The sequence below is a fragment of the Orbicella franksi genome, chromosome 11 (genome assembly GCF_964199315.1).
Source record: "Orbicella franksi chromosome 11, jaOrbFran1.1, whole genome shotgun sequence".
In the NCBI taxonomy this organism is placed as follows: domain Eukaryota; kingdom Metazoa; phylum Cnidaria; class Anthozoa; order Scleractinia; family Merulinidae; genus Orbicella; species Orbicella franksi.
The window spans coordinates 7,886,380-7,907,465 of NC_138155.1; positions in this window are offsets into that span (position 1 = coordinate 7,886,380).

The window sequence follows — 21,086 nt, forward strand, 5'->3', positions numbered from 1 at the left end:
TTAATGAGGCTTAAATCGATAGCTCTGACTCATCAGCAAGAAAAGAACCTTTTAGATCAGAGAGCCATCTTCGAGGTAATATAGGTTAAGGCCAACTAGTAAAGAGCTGTTAGCTAAACTATGCATGCTAATGCTTTGAGTCTGCAAACTTTCGTTTAGGTCAGGTAGCTGTGTGCCTATTGCTTTGATTCTGTAAATGAACACCCTCTCAATCCCAAGTGGAAATTTAAAGTTAAATTACCGTGTGATTATTGTGCTAAAATCCACTCCGGTAGGTATAATATGTATCTAAAGTCCAGAATCTTGTAATTAGTATTAGTATCTTGACCTAGTTTAATACAATTCAGGGAACGACTGGGCGACTGATTAAAAAAAAAAAAAATGGACAACCGCGAGGCGCAAAGGCGATTTGAAATGACGAACAAGGATACTCAGTGAATTGTACAATAAGAGGTCCAACCACTGTTAAAGCGCAACAAAAACAAATTTGGAGATTAAGAGTCTTTATAAAGGGGCACTACTACGACGATTTTTGCTGAGTGAGTACCTTCGTTTGTACGTAAACTCTTTATATCCGACGTAATGTAGACGAAAACAGTTGATGCGTTTTCTGAGCTAGTTGAAGCTACGTTATTTTAAAATTTCCTCGCCGTAGTGCGGACTGGGCTTAAACGATACTTAATATAATGTTAACGCTTTAACCAACAGGAAAGATATCAGAAGTTTCTGACTTAAAATAAGGAAATGCGTTAACAAATTGAGGTAACTAGAGCAAGGAATCGAAGCAGAAGAAGAAGAAGAAGAAGAAGAGGAAGAAGAAAATGGCAAACGTTTCAGTAGATGGAAACCACACCACGATTCAAGTGATATTTTGCATCCCTGGTCCTTATGAATTCTATCAGCAAATGCTTTTTGCAAGTCTTAACATCACTCTGGCAATCATAATATTTCTGGGAAATGCTCTGGTTGTTGTTGCTCTTCAGAAGGCATTGTCTCTACATCCTCCATCGAAACTCCTCTTCTCTTGCCTTGCGAGCACCGATCTTGGGGCAGGTGTTGTTCTGCCTCCTCTTTACATTGTTCATGTACTGTCTGTAAAGCATTCCAGGTTCTGTTCGTATCTTTCAATGAGTACTTGGATCTTTGGTTTAACGTTTTCCGGGGTATCTCTGTTGACACTCACTGCAATAAGTGTGGAGAGAGTTATCGCCCTGAGATTGGGGCTAAGATACAGACAAGTGGTAACTTCGAAGAGAATTTTGGTTTTTGTTATTGCATGTTGGCTTGTTAGCAGCTTTATAGTGAGCTTGTTACCATAACGATAACCTGCATAGTACTATTATTGACTGTGGTGACTTCCACCGTCTGTTACACGGTGATCTATCTAAAAATCCGCCGTCACCAAATTCACATGCAGGACCAGCACATTCACCGAGGGCAGCCAAACAGAGAAGGCGTTCCACTGAATATAGCACGATACAGAAAGTCAGTGGCAAGTGCAATATGGGTGCAATCAACATTGCTTGCTTGTTATCTACCATTCGGAATAGTATTTGCTTTATCGGGAATTACTGGCCAATTATATGCACGTACACCATCAATTTCCTTGGCTTTGAATGTAACGATATCCCTCGTTGTCTTAAATTCAGCTCTCAATCCATTTCTGTATTACTGGAAGATCACGGATGTACGTCAAGAAGTTAAGTACATGATCAGGCAGTTTTGTTGCTTCTTCTCCAGTTGAATGCCAGCATTACTTTTTGAAAGAAATTAAAATCAATTTCGTATAACAATATCGAATCTTACTCTAAAAAAAGTACCCTAATATTTAAACACGATAAAAACAAATAAAAGAGTCACGATATTTTAAAAATAGAGTTAAGCTTAGATATCTACTATTCAAGCTGCTTCGTTGGGCATCCTCTCTTTATCCAATTGCATGTTGTTTTCCTCGCCCTCAAAGCTCTGTTGACGAAGATCCCTGATTTTTCCAACGTCTTCGTGAGAGCCAGTATGAACTTTGCTTATTTGGCTAGCTTTGAAGCTATAGAGAATTCATGGACCCACCCTTTCGGAAAATGCTTGATATCTCTCTACCGGAGACAATAACAATAACCATAACCATAACCATAATAATAACAATAATAATAATAATAATAATAATAATAATAATGACGACGATGATGATGATGTTGATGATGATGATGATGAAAATAATAATAATTAATCTCTATGGAGGAAGTTCCCGTCACATTGCGTGAAATTATAAGGCATGATTTGTTCCAACGCTTTCTTTACATAACACAGCGCTCTGAGAATAACGTCTTTCGCAATTTGTAATTCACATCCCCAGTTTCCACGCTTTCCGAAAGGAACGCCTGTCTTTTTGAAGTCCCATTTGGTGGCTAAGAAAAGGAACAGCCTGCATTTACTGACTCGGGTTTTTATAGGGAAGCCCGAGTAATTAGATTATTTGCCATCGATTTCTTTCGCGTGATAGTTAAGCGAATAATCTGATTGTTTTAGGCGTATAAATCTACTCAACGTTTAAAACTTCATCTATTTACAGACACTTCGAAAATGTAAAACAAAAAAGTGGCCCTCATTTTGCCAACAATCGCACACTGCTAGGCCACTCGGTATCTTTAAGAGAATAGATAGTAAGTTGCGTATAGCGATAAAAAGAACGTCTTGCGCGATAGAACTGTTAATCTTCACTTCTAAAGGTATCTTTTCGGAGATAAAATAAGGGCCTGATGTTCTCTTTTGTTACACAATGATTATGTTTAGGGTATCCTACAGTAGCTATGATCAAAGCAATTTTGTTATAAAATACAAAATTGTCGTATTTTAACAGCGCTTACTTCAAAAGTTAGATCAAAGTAAGTTGTTGAATCGTTGGAGAATTGACTTCTGAAAATAAAGGATGTTCAGCAAGCCGAAAAAAAAGATTTTTATAAGAAACAAAACTTCCGCAGTAGTCATATACGCTCGTTGGGGCCGTAGCCAATCAGGAGCCAGGGATTACACCACGTGACCAAGTTTTTCCCATACATTCTCTTAAATTGTAAAATCCAAGATGGCCGCCAGGTAGGCAAAACATAGCGCCCGTGACGTCACAGGTCACGTGCATGTCCAAATAAGGAGATAGACAGGAAGTGAGTTTCAAAATTGATTTTTATTGATTTACAGGAAGTAAAAATTACAATGGTGTGTATCCGTATGGAAACGACATGAAAGTGTTCGTGTCTACGACGCGTTTGTCGAAGACGAGTCCGTATCGTTTGGTCCTTGTGATGACTCTGAGATGTTTGGTGGCTGGGTTTCTCCAGAAGAAGTTGGGGTTGACGACATTGATGTTGCGTCGTTCCTCCTCGAGAGGTTGTGTGAGTTCGTCGAGTAGATTTTGTCGCATGACGTCATAATTGAGTTGGCGTGATCCTCGTACATTGAGTGAGAATCCTCTGACTTTGCAGCAGACTTTCCCTTGGTGGGTTCTGTATCCGTAATTTTTGGGTCCAGCGGCAGTGAAATCTGTGATGAAATCGCCGTCGTCGAGTTCGTTGGTCATCTCTCCCAGGTGATCGCCTAGGGGAACATCGGCTTGACCTGGTTTGTGCGAGTAGATGACGGAGTCGGTGTCAAAGTAGAGAACTTGTTGTTTTAACAGTTCCAGGTAGCTGTATAATTTGAGACGCGCCCAGCAGGTGGTGAAAGCGGCGACGAAGATGTTGATTCGTCCGTTATCGGGTTGATTGTCTTTGAGTTCGGTGTGGACGACTTCGAGGGCTTCGTCGTTGGCGATTCTGACTTGTCGTATGTCGTTGAGGGGATTGGAAGCGAGTTCGAAGAGTTGCGCTGCGCTGTAGACGACTTGGGTGGTGGGTTTGTGTAGGTTTTCACCGAACTTGCCCCAGAAGGAGTTGAGCATGAGTTTGGCGGTGGCTTTGCGTCCTGGATTTTTCTGGATCATGGTCGGATCGAGAGCGATGCCTTCTTTCTGTTGGTATTGTTGCACGTACCGTGTCTTGTCTTCGGGGGTGTGACACCAGTTCGGGTAGCCAGCGGATTCCTGTTTAATTTTTAGCCAGGTATTCACGTAATCGGCGAAGAGTCCTTTACGGCGTTGTTCTGGCGGGAAATGGTGGACTTCGTGGATCTTGTTGAGCGTGTATCCCGCGGCAACGGCTTTCTGGATTTCGGGTGTGCACCAGGTCCCTCGTAGCGTGCGTTGCTCGGCCATGTGAGGGCAGCAATGCGATTTCTCTAGGAGTGGTTTGGTCATTTCGTGTTCCACGCACGATCGGCAGAGTGGGAAGGTGAGTTTACCCCCGTGCCTGAAGGGTAGAACGGGATGGTATGGTTCGTGAGGCGGTAGTATGTCCACTTTGGCCATTCCGAAGTAGTGGTGTATGTCTTGATCGTCGGGGTTGACAATGACTTGCGGGTGTCCTACGGGGTATTCGCCTTCCTTGTTGGCCCATGGGTAGAGCGACGTCACGTCGACGTACTTGGTTTTTTCTCCTTGGGTCACATTGGTCACGTGATGCAGTTTGATGGCGTTCGTGCGCCCTCCGAAGAAGGCTTCTCTGGGTTCGAGCGGTTCGACGATTTCGAACGTGTCTAGGAACTGGCGGAGCTCAGGGTCGGTTTTGACCTCCATGTCCCAGTCGCATTCCCACTTGACGCAGAGCTGGTAGCCTTGGCGACTGAGAAGGTCGTGTTTACGTAGTGTGGACTCGTAGACTTCATGTAGGGTGCGATCGGTGTGGCAGATAGGATATCTGTCTCGTTTTAGAGGGAAACATCGAGGACATCCGTGCCATAGACATCCGTGGAATTCGTAGACGGTTCGAGTGGTAGGATCGTATCCGTCCACGAGTTGATTGGCTAGTCGGACTTCACCTCCGTTTCGCACGGTGCGGATACGATCGCCTTGGTCAGTGTGTTGCAACGAGTGTTCTTGCCAGGCTAGCCATTTCAGGGCTTTGACGGACTGATTGGATCGGGCGCCGTGTCATCCTCGAGGGGGTCTGGAGGCGATGGTGTTGAGCGGGACGAGTTTCTTGCGCCAGAATCGGTTGCAGGCGGAGGCGATGGTGACGCATTTCTCCATGGGGTCAAAGTCGGCTTTTTGTTTGAATTCTTGCCGGAACTTTTGGCAGCCTGCTTTGAGGAGTTTGACGTCCGACTCGCAGTAGGCTTCCATTTCTTGTCTTAGTACGAAATGGTAGTTGTCGTTGACTTTCTCTTGGTACCACTGTTCGAATTCGGCTTTCTTTTTGGCGGACATGCCGTCGGGATCGTACATGTCTCGCGGTGGCATGGGTCCTTCGTACTCTTGATTTTCTAGGGTGTTGAATTTGTGCGGGAAGAATCCTTTGCACAGTTCGTGGATTCCGAAGGTGGCGGGAAAGTTGGCCAGCGGGAATGGGAGAAAGCATAGGGAATCTTTGAAAGTCAGTCTGTCGGATCTCAGGGACAGTATCTTGGTGCCTACGGTGATTTGGTCTGTGACTTCTCGATGCGTGGCGTAACAGTGTTGCAGGATGAACATCCCGTCGTAGCCTTTGAGATTGTGAAAGAGGACGATGACGTCCCGATCGTCTCCGTCCACGTCGACGGCGAGGGATTCGAGGTGGTCGAACATGTCAGCGGTGCAGTTGGGACCGTAGAAGGAGCAGAATTGGTCCTCTTCATCATCTTCTAGGCAGAGTAGAATGGGCGTCTGATTCCCTTCGGCGTCAGTGATGGCTTCGTAGTCGCAGTACACTTGAAGGGGCGGATCTCGGTCCACAAGGACGCGCGTGTCTGGATCATCGGGTTCGGGTTCTTCGAAGGGTCGCCCTTTGACTTCGTCGCGCGGCACGCGTTTCTTTTTGGGCTCGTCTTCGTCTTCGGGGATGCGTTGGATGTAACATCGGTGCGTCTGCAGAAAGACTTTCTTTTCGCAGATGTGGCATTCGCCCCATCCGCACTTGTGATCGGGGGTACGACGGTCACCTCCTCGTCCGGTCCTGTGTTTTGATTCGTAGACGTGGCAACAGTCTGGACACTTTTTGTAAGTGTCGCAGATGGAGGGGATGTTCAAGCTCCGGCGTTGCAAATGGTAGTTGTAGCATTGGGCTCCAAAGAATTTTCTGTGGCACAATCGGCAGATCGAGGCGGGTTCGGGAAACTTGCCTCGTGCTAGGGGTCGTTTGGCTTCGATGAAATCGGGGCAGTCCTTTCGTTTGCAGGCGGGACACCATTTACCGTGGCAGGAATGATTTTTAAAGTCGTCATGGTCGAATCCTCGATTGCATTCGTCGCAGAAGTAGGATTTGTTGAGGAATCCCTTAAACGAGTTACAACCGTCGTAGTGACTGTCTTCTTTGATGAGACGAATGATCTTGTCCGAGGGTTCGGGTCCCGCGTAGATGAGCATGTAGGGTGGATCGATGGAAAGGACTTTGAGTTGGTAGCCGGGTAACGCGGCCTGAAACTGCTGCAGTTGTGGAATGCCGCAAGGTCCTTCGGGGACGTTGGCTAGACGGTGGAGTTCTTTGGCCAATCGCTCTTGGACGGGCCGTCCCTATTTGAGATTGTGGTAATCTTGGTCTCGCGGATTCATGTCAGCGTCTACCAGGGCTTTCATGGTGACGATAGCGCGGGCGCAGCAGAGATTGTCTTTGTTTTGGATGGTCACGCGCGACTTTTTGACGATTCCCCGTACGGCGGCACAGCTCGGTTTGTATCGTTTTCCGTGCCCGCGCCCACGACCCGGGGTGCGTATGAAAGTGGTTTCCATGGTAAACGTGTCGTCGGGGGTGAATTCTTCGTTGGAGTTGAGTTTGGCCGCGAGAGACTGGAGATAAGTGTCTAGTCTTTCACTCCCTTCTTCGAATTCTCGCACGGTGAAGGTAGTGGATTGAAAGGCGTGCGTGAAGGCACTGGACTGCATGGTGAAATGGACCGTGGAGTTGGGTGTCAGGGTAGGATCATGAGCGATTTGTTGCTCGATGGATCGTTGAAGGGCCTGAGTTAATTCTTGACCTAGATTGTCCCTGGGAGTCACATCTCTGTGTTGTCTGAGCGTGGCTTCGTACCGTTGTTTGTTGAGGACGTTTCGCCAGTTACGTCGGGCACCTACGGGTCTTAATTCAAATTCTAGGAGGGGTCTTGTACCACCACCTCCGGTTTGGATCATCACTCGGTCGAGAGCCGGATCGAAGATCCAGTCGTCATCGTCATCGTCGAAGGGGAAGGCTTCGTCGTGGGTCCGTCTGTTCTGTGAAAAGACACGAATGAAACAAATGTTTATTAACATCGCTTTTTTATTCAACATCAACATCAGCGTCCTCGAAAGGACCGAACAGGGACGCTTTTTTACGTTCTAAGTTATGGAACACGTTTCTGAAAGTGTATCCTAGATAGACTTTCTTTCTCCTGTTACTAAGATTGATGTAATAACCATAGAAAGCCGTGAAATAAGATCTACCTCCGTCATTTGATTTCATTGTATATTTCTGTTTTTCGATTTGTATGTGGCCGTAGCCCCACCGTCTTTTCAGTTCGGCATAATCCAAGATTCTTCTGTGAAGTCGACTCAATGGTATATTGTTCCTTCGATCGCGTATACACTGCCAGGTTGCTAAGTCAATCACGTAACACTTTAGTTCTTCCGGTAGCCTATCCCAGTGACTCTGTAAGAGAGTGGGAACGCTTTCTTAACCACCTATTATGAGCATACTTGGTGGAGCGATCAGGGTAGAGGAAAGTCTTTTCTATGGGGACGCGTTTCTTGGCCTCTTTTATACCGCAAGATAAATATGTTTTTTTGGGTTTGTCGTCAATGTCGATGTAACAGCCGTATATTCTCATATGTGGAAATCTGTCTATTCTCTCCTTTTTTATACAACACGGTGAAGTACAGCGACGATGAACAATCATAATGTGTCCTATGCCCCATTGTTCTTTCAGTTTGCCGTATTCCACTATTTCCTTGAGAAGACGCTTTAATTTTTTGTTTCGTCTACGCTCGAGTAGGATTTGATTCCTGGTTAAGCGCATGATGTAGTCCTGTAGTTCAGGAGGTAGTCGGTCCCAGTGACTCTAAAGAGAGTGAAAGTCTCTTAACGTCATCGATTGCCCCTAGTCCCATCTAGCTTGGACCTTAGCAAAGGTTCGTATCTCAGTGGGGAAGTGATCCAAGTGGCTTTGTAATCGGAAATGAGAGGTAGGGTATCGATCATGAGTTGCTTGAACGGGACGGGTCTCGGTCTCTCCAACCATTGGGAGAGTCTCAATTCTCTTTCGATTTCCATTATCCACTCGAGGGCAAGTTGCGACTCCGCGAGTGAGATGATGTACGCTTGGATCTCGGGCGGCAACCAATCCCAGTAACTCTATGAAAAGAAGGTGATGAACAAGGCGTGACAAAGATGCCGTGAGAATTTGTAACCGCAAAACACAACAAAACAAAATCTCAAGTCCAAACGGAGGTAGAACTCTAGGGTAAAGGAGGCGACGACGAGTCTCAGTTCCACAGGTCAGTTGTCTAGGGAAGCCACGAACGTGGTTAGATAACACGGTGTGTGACAGATTTGACAGTGCAACTTCTCGGCGGTCACTCCCTTGTTCATCAACTGATCATCGAGTGCCCTGACGAAGCAATCGTAATGCACGTAGTGACGACAGCACTTGGTACGAGCGCAGGTTTCGGTTCTAAGGATGACTTTCTTACATAGGGTGCATGTTATACTCACTGCTTCTTCATGTTGATCCATCTGTTGGTTCATCTCCTCGTCGGTCAGCTCTTGTGCCATGATTTTTTCCAGCGCTCGATACAAGTCAAAAACTCAGAATGACCTGAACGGTTCGAACCGATCTTTTTATACTTACGGTAAAATTGGATCCCAGGTGACACTCGACCGGGACCCAGTCTCCGACCGGGAGGGGGGATACCCCCTATCCCCCTGGTCTGCCTAGATCACGTGATGTCGGCTTTTTTCGTTTGATTGGTGCATGATGGGCATAAAGCGAGATGCGCATTTGGCATTTTTTCGGTTTTTGGTGATGGAGACTGAATCCGGGCACGTCAGTCGCCGCCGAACTCGAAGTCAGTCTCCCGAGGGATCACCGAGACGAGGACGTCGTCGGCGTCGTGCCCGATCACACGATGACGACGAACCACCGAGACGCAGTCGTCGCCTTCAGGGTCAGATACCCGAAGAAACACCGATTCATCAAGTGTGTTTTATTTGTCAGAGAGACATTCACATTGATTCTCTGGCATCGTGCCAACGCACTCCTTGCAGCGGCGTGTTCATGCATCGGCGATGCTACCAGGAGATGGAGAGACGGGTTCTGACCTGTGGCAACTGCCGACGCGTGATCGACGATGGTCAGCCTGAGGTCGTGTTGGAAACCGACGAGGAATTGGAGGAAGAGGATAACGATGAGGAGCCCCCGTCAACGTCAGGTGTGAATGCTCGTTTAGTTAGAATGGATCGAGAGTTGCTGAGATATCGTAGAGAGGGTAGAGCTTATCACTGTCATCACGAGGGCTCGTACTTGTGGAATGATTTGCCGTATGCCATCGACCCTAGCATTTGGATACGTTATTATACCTTCATCAGGAATTTCGTGACTCTGTATCGGGATCGAGACCTGTACATTCACGGTTGTGTGCGTCTCCCCGTGGAACCGACCCGAGAGATTAGAAGTTATCTGTACCGTCTGTTCATTTACAACACTCCTTACTATACGTATAACTTGATCCGAATTCAAAGGTTCAGACTCTACTTCAGGCGCGTGGAGGGACAAAGGGATATTGAGATTCGAGAGCTGTGTCTCTTACCCTTTCCCGGTGGTCCCTCGTTTTACCACGAGGACGGACTATGGACCTGACACTGTCTTTTTTCATTTTTTCACAGTGGACACTCATCGCAGAATGATTCACGACGTCTTTACTTATATGAGAGACAATGGAAAACCCTTTGAGACGCACAATTCCTTGACGCGATCGTGGAATCATTTACCTTATCCCATTCCTGTCACGGTGTGGTTCCAGTACTATCGCGAGGTGGAGGCCTTTGTACGATCCTCGGAATTCCGAAGTCCCATGTACATTCACGGTACCGTATTCTTTCCATTCAGTGTCATTTCGTACGATCATATACGCATGGAGGTGTATCGCATGTTTTATTTCAACACCCCTTTCTTAGTGTTCGAATTCACCTCCAGAATTAGGTTTCGGTTGTTATTCATCTCTTCGTCGACGTTCGGGGACCAAGTAAGGTTCGAACGTTTGTTTGTGACATCGAATGCCTCGAATACTCTGTACCACAATGGCATGGCGTGCGAGACTTGAGGAAAAAAACAAAAGAGACTCTTTGAAAAAACAACAAAGCGTGTAACTTTAATTACAACAATAAAGTTTACAAATTTCCAACGTTTTTTCTTGTCTTAGTCAGAGTCATATTTCAGTCCCTTTCTCCAAGGTTCGAAATCTTCCCATCCTTCTTGTAACTTTTGGGCTTCTGTCTGCTTGGACTTCTTGTACGTCTTGCCCTTGCCCTTGCCTTTGGGACTGTAACCACCGTCGTCGTCTATGTATTTCTCGGCGACACCGATGGATCTTAAGAACTCTTTTTGCGATGCGGACATGGGTTTCTTTTTACCTGACGTGTACGGTTTGGGTGGCACGGGTGGCTTCTTGCTTGTGGACGATTTTTTGAAACCTGACTTGGAAGGTGTGGCGGGTTCTTGTTTGATGACCACGGGAGCTGCAGGGGGTTGGTTGACTCCCTTCATGATCTGTTTCAACAGACGTTCGACGGGTGCGTCGGCCATGCCTTCGGGTTCTATCGTTCCTTGGTACGTGGGAGTGCCGCGTATGCCCGTCCGTATACGTTTCACCAGTTTGACTTCTTCGTTTGCCATGGGTTTGGTCATCTTGACGGCCATGCTGGCGGGGATACGTTTGTCTTTCAGGATGAGATCTTCTTCGGCGGCCAAACGTCCCGCTTTGCTCAACAAGGCGCTCTGGGTGATCTTCCCCTTGTAATAATCTTGCAAACGATTGAATTCGTGAACGGGTACCATCATGACTTCGTTCATACCTTCGGCTGACTCAGGGTCGTGTCGGGAAACTCGGACAATTCTCTCAAGGCCGTCTCGTAACAGTCTTGCCAGTACCGTATGGATTCGTCTTTCTTTTCCAACTCGAGTTCAAGACTTTGAACGGTTCGCTTGCCTTTACCGCACTCCCTGCACAACTCGATGCACCCACCGGGCGGTGTGGTATCTCGTTTCGTTTGACAGGTTTGGCAGAAGTCACTGAACTTTAAAGCCATGTACTCTTGATACAGGTCGTGGTACCTCTTGTTCAAGTACTCGTACGAGTCTTTCCATCGGGCTTCGCGACGATTGGCATCTTGCAACAACTGCACGAGTTTAGGAATGGTATTGTTGGACTCGTCTTCTCTCGGCGGGAAATTGGGTATGACGTCGATCCCCTCCAGTGGGTAACCGTCTTCGCCGCGTCCTTTCACCGTACACAACATGCTTTGAAACAACCGTGTAATCCGCTCCAGAACCCCGCTCCGTTTTGGGTGAGGAGATGCTCTCTTCGACGCTTGAGAGAGTTTTTGCGTCTACCCACTTCGCGCAGAACCTTTTTATGTCTTTTCAGTTTCCCATAAGTCGTTGCGTCGATGGGGATCCTCTTTTTCAGCAAATTGAGAACCATCTCGCTGATGGCGTTGATCTGATCTCTGTCGGCGAATTGCAACATCCGTTGACGTTTATTTCGATTGGCTTCTTTCAGGACGCCCGTCAAGAAACGACGTTGTCGTCGCAACCGCTTCATCGTTCGCGTCTAACGTCCGGTTGACTCGTCACGCTCTTTTATTTTCAAAAGTCTTCGAGAAGGTTCAACACCGTCTTGGCCACGACGCCGACCAGTTTACCAAGACCCTTTCCCCTTTGGACCCTCCTTCTTCCTACTCCTACTTGACGTAATCCCACTCGCCGTCTCCTTCGCCTTCTCCTCACCATGACGTGTTCTGACACGCACGCGCTTTTCCCATTGAATGACGTAGGCAAGTGATCACGTGTCCTTTTTATAGAGGCATGTATCGGTCAGCGTCTTACGTAATAATGTCCGAACGTACCGAATAAGTCGCCTAGTGCGCTACCACCCCTTTGCGGCCTCATTCTTCTTTGAACGTTTGAATACAGATTCCATGCTTTTTTAAAATTGCCAAAAAAACCTTTTCCCGTTTGGACCTTCCTTCTACGTACTCCCACTCGCCGTCTCCTTCGACTTCTCCTCGCCATGTCGGGTTTCCACCTTGAATGATTCACGAAGGGATCACATGTCCGTTTTTATAGAGGCGCGTGAACGAATCGTGTTTCGTAGTCTCGAAAGTATCGGTCGTACGTGGGAGGTGTGAAATCCGTCACCACGTCGTCCAACGTTTGCATCTTGATCAAAAACCCATCCAATTCCTCCACACCGCCCAGAGCGTAGTTCCGCAGTTCAGTCAACGTCTTTTCGTACGTCGTGTAAGCGAATTGGGTCATGTCCATCTTGAGCGAATACTTCTTTAAATCGTTCCATCCTTTCAGTGCGGCGGCGAAAGCCGTCAATCCTACCGCCACGTACCCGTCTTTCCACACGGATCCCACGACGATGCTCGCTGCCGCAGTCAGTAGGGCCAGTCCGTTGAGAATGGCGTTGCACAATTTGTAGTAACCGAACATCTGCCTTCGACACCACCAATACTTGTGGTAGAAAGCGAACAGTCCATCCAAACGTCTCAACACGTCCAAATCCACCACAGAGGTAAAAGGTTCATCCAATAAACAGACCGAAGTACTCATGACTCTTTTCCAACCAGTGCCAAACGTAGTCTGACTTTCTGTCGGGACGTTCGATCCTTTTAGCCTGTTGCTTGTATTCCCAGATCTCGTCCTTGAAGGCGGTTTCTACGGATTGGTTCAGGATATCCTGGACTTGTCTGTAACTATCGCACTCGTCCGCGACACGTTTCATGTCTTCGTGATCCATGCTGGTCGCATCCCAGTAAGAGCGGGAGCATCGACATAGATGCAGGAAGTAGGGGAACCACTCGACTTCGCTTCTCAACATGATGTTCTCAGTTTCGCACACTGGTCGAATTGCGAGTCACCGTAGGACGTTGTCCGTTCTTATAGGTAGTCGTGATCGTATTCGTGGTCGTGATGCCTGCGATTCGTCGACCCGCCGCCGTTTGTTGTTGTTGGCGCAAAATCTCTTCCAATTGTTGCTGCATCTGGGCCTGATCGAGAACACGGGCGCCTCGACTTCTTCTTCTTCCTCCTCGACCCGATCGAATCGACGAAGGCGGTGTGGAGTCACCACCACTTCCGCCTCCACCTCCACCTCCGCCTCCACCTCCACCTCCGCCTCCGCCTCCACCTCCGCCTCTGCCTCTGCCTCTGCCTCTGCCTCTTCCACCGCTACCACTGGCGCTACTTCGTCTGCGGCTTCCGGAATCGCTGGAGGACGTCGGTGTATTTTGACGTGGGACGCGTCTCGGTCGTTTCCCTCCTCGAACGGCTCGTGCCAAAGGTGTGGCCGATGTTATGCGGGATGTCCCGACACCCGACGTGACATTGGCGCGCGACACCGATCCAGCACTGCCGACACCCACCGTGACGTTGGTCTGTGGTGCACCCGCGCCAGGAGTGCCTACTCCGACGGGCGAGACATTGGGCAGGGGCGGTGTCGCCAGTGACGATAGCGGTGAAGGAGGAGTGTTCAGACTCGTACCCACACCCGCGGCAGACGGAACGGGTATACTCGTTCGAGCCAAGGGAGTCCAAGGCGAGTAATCTTCCAGAGCCGAGAAGTTGAAATCGTCACTACCATAAGAGCTCATTTTTATCCATGTGCCTCTCTCTTTCTATCTTCTTCTCGGCGAGTTCTCGTTGCTTATGAACCAAATAGTCGAAACCTTCACCATTATATGCGTTTATGATGGACCGTACTTGACGGTAACTCTCGCATTCCGTGACCTGTCTCATCGGTTCGTAGTCCAGCTCATGGGGATTCATGCGGTATTTGAGCCTGTTCTTACACAGGTGAATGAATAGCGGAAACCACTCGACTTCGCTCCTCAACATGACGGGGTTGCAAACTGACGGCATCGTACGAATCCTTCGTCTTTTAATACGTGACTGAGAACGCGTTGATCGTCCTGACTGGCTGGATGAAGATCCAATAGCATGTATCCTTAAGGTCGATCGGTGACCTTTCGAAACGTGTCCAACACCTCCTGCCAATGCGTGGGAAACGATTGCAGAAGTAAATTCCGTATCCCCAACTGATCCCGAGGGTTCTTGAAAGCCGCGATGTAATGAGCGTTGCGGGAAATGGTGTTGGCGAATGTTCCGTTAGGGAATAGATCCTGACACAAGTAAATCACCGTGATGTTCCGATGATGCGAGTGTTTGGTGAAGAGATCCAACACGCGCTTGTCGTTACCCCCCTCGTCCATCAGATCGTCCAAGACCAACACACCCCCTCCAGGAAACCATCGGGGTAACTGTTCACTGTCGGGGATGCCTTCGTAAAACTTGCCCCACCCTTCTTGAGCTTCTGGAAACCGTCTTGCCACGATCCGTAGCAGTAATGAATACTCTTCGGTGTTTGTTGGAACAAGTCGCCGTTCTCCAAGAGCAGTTTGGTCGTGAACACCGTCTTGCCGCACCCCGACGGACCCGCTATCAACAAACTCGACGGTGTGTGAAATTGAAACGCTTTGCGCCGTTCCATGATCTTGAAATGGTCCAGGGTCTAGAGACGCTCCGTTTTTATCCGAACAACTTGGCCAATGGGGTCTTGACGCCTGGGATGCGTTTCAACAGACCCAATAGGGTGACTCTACGATTGAAACAGATGGGTTCTTTCTTGGAGCGACCCTTGGCGAACCTCCCCACCTGGAATTTCCTGGCGTACCACGCTTTTCCCCTCTTGATCTTGGTCATGGCTCTCTTGGCGGCGGCTCTCTTGGGACGCTTGGTAGGCGCCGATCTCTTTTTTCGAGGTTTCTTGGCGAATTTACTCAAGTCTCCAAACTTGTCTTCGTACCAATGCCTCTTTTTCATTCTTCTTTTCCTATCTTCTTTCACGGAAAGCTTCGGCTTGGCTGGGGCGGCTCTCGTGCGTTTCCTACGCGTGGTCACCGTCGCTGGTAATTCGCCTGTGTCCAGGACGGACGGCGGTTGAAAAGACACTTGTCTTTTGGCGGGTTGAAGTATTTTCAGATTGAGCTGCCGTTTTGGCGGTTGGTTTTTCTTGAAATGAGCCTCACTGGGTTGAGGCGTCTTTCCACCCGCTTTTCCATAGCGTTTCTCTAACCTGGCTATCACGTCGTCCAAATGTCTATGCCCTTGAAACTGAAGAGCCATGACTACCACACAACCTCTTTTTCAAAATGAACACCTTTTATTCGAACAGCTTACTTTTATAACAAATGACGCACTCCTCTGGAGGAACCGCACGTGTCCTGGTGACACGGGGTTTTACAAATCTTGCGCCAATCCATCTCGTCCACGATCAAACGTTCTAACATCTGTCCTACTTTACGATCGCTCTCCACAAACTCGTTTTTCTTAAAACGATTCAAGAACTCGTTCATGTCACGACCTTCGGCTCGGTCGATCAGGAACATCAGGGCGTAACTACCGCAACTCTGACTGAACAGGGACTGTAGACTCTTGCCGTTGTGAACCTGGTACTTGAAATGACGGTCCAACCAGGCTTGGATCGGTCCGGCGGTTCCGTACGTGTCCAACGATAGACCGTAACTGTCCAGGATCTCGCACTTGTTCTTGTCAGCCCACAAAGCGATCCAATGAAATCCCGGTTTGTCGTGAGGGTCCGTGTTCACGATGTAAGCGGTCGGTCCCTCTTGAGGTACTGTCCTCGGAAGCCGATCGCAAGGGACCGTGCCGTGAAAAACACAGCAGAGCGACGGATTCGTCCGTGCCAAATAATCCAACTGTAAATTATTCAAGGCCACTGTCTCCATTTTTTCTTCTTTCTTCTCATTGATACACGTCGTAGAGGACGACTCGGTTCTCGTTGATCTCCAGCATGTTCTCGAATTCGCCGTACAACAAGATGGTCAGGTTTGAGCCTGGGGCGTCTCCAAAATCGATCACCAGACGCAGTTCACCTTCCTGCTTGGGGTTCAACACTGGACTGTCCAAACATCCATTGGCCGTGTTATCAAATACAAACAGGTTGCATCTCTTGCCGTGTCCCCAGTCCTCTTTTGTGATCATGTTTCCTTTTCCTCTGCACAAAGCTCCTGAGGCTTTGAGGAATCTTTGGTAACCTCTCAGATCTTAACTGGTATCGTCGTGTTTGAGCTCCAAGGTCTCGTAGGGGTACTCTTCACCTCTCACCAGTTGTTTGATGGAAGCGAGATTGAATTGTTCAAAACTGAACGGATTGACCGTCACAGTTCCATTGAAGGCTGTTTGTTTCATCAACACCACCACTAACCGATTAGGCAATTTATTGTGGAAAGGATTGCTGCACTCGAAATGACGATTGTCGTTGGGATGCGAGTAAGTGCGAATTTCACCTCTCACCGTGGGGTAAGTGGCCACTCTTCCGCCTTTCATGCTAGTCATGAGTTCTCGGTACACTGAGGGAGTCACTCTCACTTGAGACAGGAACAATCTCACTTTCACGTCAGCTTCAGTCAGTCTGAGACTAGTGGCACCGTCCCATCGGACTGTCCACATGGATGGGGCATTGAAGTACATGTCGATCTGGATCTGTACACCGGGTACCAGTAACTTGCTGAGATAAAACACTTCCAGGTAAGGTTTGAACCTCAAGGTCACTCTCTTTCCACCAAAAAACTGAATTCGACTTTGAACCATGTTCTTGAGATCCTGGGGCAAAGCAGCATAATCGGCGTGAGCAGGATCCAACTTATTGGCCGTCATCACATCGGCTTCTCCGCGACTGGGTACACCGAGACAATTGTACCAACCCTCTGGTGCCAGGATCGTTTCACCGTCGTCTCGGTCATGGTTCAACAGCGCTTCGATGTAGGCTTTGTAGTGGTAAGTATCGGTCTGGGGGTTGATGAGAGTCCCATTCAATCTCACATTGATCTGTTTGAAGAGGGTGTGAACCAGATTGTTGGCGAGTCCGATCAGAGTCGCTTGTGCCAAATTAGCTCCAGCAGCCGTCTTGACGGCCAACTCCACTTCGAAGAAACTCTCGTTCAAGTCGATGAAGTCTTCTTGAGGATCGATTTGGAAGGTCACCGGGTTGATCCCCGTATTGAACGGATTGATTCTCACCTCACGTCGCGACGACATGCTGAGATCCGTGGGAGGCGTGGTGAACATGACCAGGCGAGGGTTACGAACCCCCGCCGACCTAGCGTGAGCCACGAGGTCCGTCATCGTCGTCTACGGCGTCTTTTTCGTCTCCTTCTCAGTGCCGACTGTACCCAACGGTAGTCCGGTAGTTTTGAACGTCTCCGGAAGAGCGAACCCCCTTTATACGTACGTATCCCTCCGGGGAGACGTCTCACGCGTCTCGAGTAGATGGGAATCATGATCCAAACAGGTCTTTTCTTCTTTTACTGCCCAAAAAGCTTTGGAGCTCTTCCGTCGCTTTACGTTTCCCGGAGCGTATGGCTCCCCGCTTTAACCCGGCGAGTGCACCTTTCCAATTGGGCTTTCCTCCTTTGCCACCCGATTTTAAACCTTTCAGACCCTCCATGGCCGATTCTTTCAGAACGTCCTTGAGAATGCCGGGACCTCGTTTCTTGATGCCTTTCCAAACCTGACCGAATATGCCAGATCCCGATTGGTATCCGTCGGGATGAAACCGTACCAAAGTTCCCCCGATCATGATTTCATAAAGTGTAACGTCACGATCGTATTGCCGGCTCCAAAGGTCGTCAGTTCTCCAGTTGCCTCAGCCACTTGCACCTCTATAATGTCCAGTACCTCCTTGCGCACGGGAATATATTGAACGTGAACGGGTTCGAAGTACTGAGTACCGTCGCCTCTTCGAATCAAGTTGACCTGTCTCAGTAAATCCGTGACTTGATTTCCCACCACATTTCCACCTCCCGTGTTAGTGTAGACGAGCACGGATCGCGACTTTTCTCCCCGCACCACCTCTAAGGCTTTGTTCAGGTTCATAAAACGCCAATTGCAATAGATGCTGAGTTTTAAAAAATCTCCATCTCCTCTATCCGAGTGAACATTCCAAAAGACATATTTTCCGTCTTTGTCTTTTATGCCCCCTAGGGCGCTGATGTCCGAAATGACATCGTCGACAAATTCTATCTGCAAGTTAGGTCCCAGATCGTAACCACCACCGTCTTTCTTTACGAGCCATCCCATTTTCAAAGCCAGTTCAACAGCGATGTTTAATTCGGGGATCATACTGCGAGGACGTACGATGTCTTTGTTGTCCATGACTAGGTCTTCACCCTCCCACTTGAACTTGATGAAAGTTCTCTTCCCATCATTCGTGACATATTTGGCTCCTATTTTGGGACCACCGAACGCGAAGATGCGTTGTCGCTCGAAAAAGGCGATCATGGATTTCATGAGTCCAACACCGTCCACGTCGTAGAACACCTTTTTGAGGTCCTCAAGGGCGAAGTAAGCTTCCGCATAAATGACGCGGCCACTCGGATCCTGTCGCCTCCAGGACATATGGGTCAAGGTGATGTCACCCCCACCATCGGTGATGGAAGGCAGCGTCACGTGCGCATCTGGCATGGAGATGCTAAACAACCCCACTTTCCATCCATGTCCCTCCAGGTGTATGGGATTGGGTAACCTGATCTTGAAACTGTTCGACTTGTTCTCCGGAAACTCGTTCTTACTGCTGTTACTGGGTAAGCTGATGTAAAAATCACGCATCCTCTCTCTTGAAATGCAACGTGATCGTGGTCACACCCGACGCAAAGTCCACCAGTTGTCCGTCTTCCTCGGACACTTCAGTCTCGATAATGTCAAAAACGGCTGTACGCACCGGTAGATATAGGATGTGTCTCGGTTGAAGGTCGACCACGTCCGGATCGTAACGCACTTGTTTCAACAGGTCCGTGACTTGATTTCCCGTCACCATACTCCGTCCCACATTCGAATACACGAACAAGGAACGACGATTGTCACCAAACGCTTCTGCGTAACTGCGATCCAGGTCCGTGAAGACCCAATTGATGAAACAACTCAAATGTAAGGTGTCCGGGTCGGTCTTGTAAAATAGTTCGTCCCCGTCGTTCTGTCCTACGATCAAGTCCGTGGCCGTGGGGACGACTTCCTTGGGAAATTCTTTCCTCAGGTGGGGTCCCAAGACGTAACCCGGTTGTCCGTTCTGTAATCTTCCCATCTTGACCCATTTCATCTTCTTGGCCAATTCGATGCCGATGTTCATCTGAGGGTAGACGCGTTTACCATTGATCAGGAGACTGCGGCACGTTCTCGAGTTGTCCAGGACGCATTCTCCATGCTCGGCCCGATGCATGACCGTGTACAGCAATTCAGTGGGATCGTCGGCTTTGCTCTTTTTCTTGTGCAGGGTCACGTCGACATCCGTTCGATCTCCTAACCTATGCAGGTATCGATCACGTATCATGTTCATTAACTCGGTACCACTCCTCGGCGTGAATTCCAAATCGCCTTCTCGCGTCACTCCAGGGACCCGCGTGTATAGGTTTATAGACGCGTTCACCATATCGATCCACCAGAATTCAAACAGAAGAGAATTCCTCAAACCCATCTTACGCGTCGCGGACGGAAACGAGAGGTCGCTGATACCCACTTTCCAGTCAGGTTCTCTCAAATGCAACGGGTTCGTCAGACGGTTCTTGAAACTGTGGGCCTTGTTGTCCGCGAACTCGCCCGTGCTGGCATTGCTCAACAACTGCACGTAAAAGTCTTTCATTTTTTGGTCTTGGGCTTTTGGGTCACGTACAAGCCCCTTTTATCCACCCAACTGTCGTACTTGACTGGCCAACCTTTCCAACGCACCAAGACTTTATCCCCTTTTCGTTTGACGATCTTGTCGATGCGGAACAGATCGTCGTCTTTCACGTTCACCTTTTGCAAATCTTGCGCGTAAAACGTACCCTCGACCGCCGTACCGTCCCATTCTTCCACCTTGTACGTGGTGACCCTCCCAGGACGCACCTGGCGTATCACAAACACCTCTTCGGTCCATCCAGGTAAATACCCTTTCTTGAACTGACGGAACTTCTTGTTCAGTCTCACACGATCCCCGACTTTGAGTTGCGGTTTCTTCAATTTCCCTTTTTTCTTTTTTCCGTAAAGAGTCTCCCACACGTCCTCGCTATTGGCTAAAGTCACTTGATCGGGAGCCATCTTGATACTGCGATGATACGATCGATTGTACCCTCGGACCAACTCTTGTAACACGGGCACAAACGTCATCGTATTCTTCACAGTGAAGTACCGGTACATACGTTCTTTCAGGGTCCGATTGAACCGTTCCCCCACACTGGATTTCGCATCCCCGCGCGTCAAAAAATGATGAATGCCTTTCTGCTTCATCAAATCCTGAAACGTCTTGTTGTAGAATTCCTTCCCGTCGTCCGTCTGGAGATTGATGGGTTTTCTACCTCCTTTCAAGATCTTAGCCATGGCTTCCGTCACCGCTTTACCCGTCTTGCTCTTCAAGGGCTGGACCCAGGCGTGCTTGGAAAACACGTCCACCACCGTCAAGAGGTAACGATACCCTCGATTGTACCTCGAAATATTGATCACCTCGATCAGGTCGGCCGTCCACTGCTCGTCGATGCCGAACACCACCACCGGGACCGTGGGAAAACGACGACGTCTGGGTTTGTGCAACGTGTACCCCAAATCCCGTTGCAGGACCTCGCGAGCACGTCGTACCGAGATCTTATTGGCCTGGGCGAATCGCGTCAGACCACCCAGACTACCGGGTTTGGAAGGATCCCGGTACCGTCCCAGTAACGTTCCGGTCGAAAGCGGCTTTTGCTTCTTCTTTTGACCTTTCTTCATAGTCGATAAAGTTT